This window comes from Tupaia chinensis, unplaced genomic scaffold, assembly GCF_000334495.1.
Source record: "Tupaia chinensis unplaced genomic scaffold, TupChi_1.0 Scaffold000612_1, whole genome shotgun sequence".
NCBI lineage: Eukaryota > Metazoa > Chordata > Mammalia > Scandentia > Tupaiidae > Tupaia > Tupaia belangeri.
Genome location: NW_006160131.1, coordinates 3,770,817 through 3,772,287, shown reverse-complemented (window position 1 = coordinate 3,772,287; position 1,471 = coordinate 3,770,817). Strand labels below are relative to the sequence as shown.

At 48.5% G+C, this 1,471-nt stretch overlaps 1 long non-coding RNA gene across 1 annotated transcript in view; it reads left to right on the top strand.

The window, feature by feature from the left end:
- LOC106736032 (uncharacterized) overlaps window positions 1-1,431 on the top strand; it is a 3,060-nt gene extending 1,629 nt beyond the window's left edge. Inside the window, exon 3 of the long non-coding RNA XR_001371160.1 lies at window positions 544-1,431. This is a non-coding gene — a long non-coding RNA (uncharacterized LOC106736032). The remainder of the gene's footprint in view (window positions 1-543) is intronic.
- Window positions 1,432-1,471: the final 40 nt, after the last annotated feature.

Sequence of the window (1,471 nt, the reverse complement as noted above, 5' to 3'; positions counted from 1 at the left end):
TAGAAAGCAGAGATAGCTGCCCCTGACCGAAAACCTCTGATAAAAAGAAAAAATAAAGATGGAAGGAGAAAAAGCAAGTGCTCACGGTGAGGGTCGCTGCTCAGAGAAAGGCACAGAGAAGCAAGTCGGGAGGAAAGGAAAGTTAGCAGGGCAAGAGAGGGGAGGCACAGCGGCATGGGGAGCCTCAAATGACAAGGGGAGGCCCTGGATTTGCTCGGTCAATGTGGAGCGACCAAAGCTTGGAGCAAGGGCTGCCGAGGGGCTGCTCTTCCTCTCGGCGTAGGGAAGGAAAGAGCAAACGTGGGCTTTGGAGTCGGACACTGGATTTTCCTCTGGATTTGGTGTCCTTGAGGAAGTTACCCAACTTCTCTGCACAAACAGAATAACTACATCCACTTCTTAGGCCTAAAAGCCTAAGAATTAAATATGGGAACATACATAAAGGTGAGGCATGCAGTAGGCACTCCATGGTAGTGCCCAAGATCATTATTTATTAATGATCTGATTCTTCCATTTAATTTTTTTCATGTCTGTTTCCAAAAGCTTTGCTTTCAAGGATCCATTCTTCTGAAATAGGAAACACAAAGATCCACCTTTGCTTTCTGGGAGAGCTTCTGCTCAACCCTGAAGACCCATTTCCAAAGCTTTCTACAGCTTGGCCAATATTCCTGGTGCCAAGCAAGTCACTCCCGCTGCGCTGCCTCGGTCCAGGCCTTCGTCCCACTGTACGGTGATCACGTCTGTTTCTGGAGGTACTGAAACGACTACTCTTCCTTAGCTTAGTGGCTAGTCAAGCGTGGCCTACAGAAACCTGGGGCCCCAGATGCTTTCAGAAGGTCCTTGAGTTCTGAACTATTTTCCTAATAGCTCTGGGTTGCTCTTCGCCTTTCTTACCATACTGTCATTGGCACGGTGCTGAGTTAAAACGGGCAGCACCTTAGTGCGAACCAGGGCACTTCCTGTCACACATTTCCACTGGAACATACACCTGCTCTACTTACCAATGGCCCTAATGAAGCAGGAGCAGGGCATTTTTAAAGTCTCAGCACTCAAGCACAAGTCTTCTTGACAATCCATGTGGAAGAACAGGAAGAATACCTAAAGCACTTCCGTGATGTACAATGGGTGAGCGTAATGCCTAGGAAAAGCACACGTGTGGTTGTTTGGCTTTTAGCTCCAGCAGCCACTTTTTCCAGAAAGCACCACTTTACCTGGAAGACTAACTGGCAAGCCATGGTTATCCAGATTTGGGTATCTGCAGATGTTTTCTCAAAGATTCACGAAGTGAGCCTGCCACCTCAAGGAAAGCAATGGACAACATTTGTGGCCAACGGTAAAATGCAAGCTGTTAAGGGAAAATTAGGGGTTTGGAAACGTCAGCTGCCTCTGTGAGTTTGAAACTTGCCACTGCGCTTCTCTGGTGAGCTCGGGGGGGGGGGGGGGGGGACACTGGGGGCAGGGGTTTTTTATA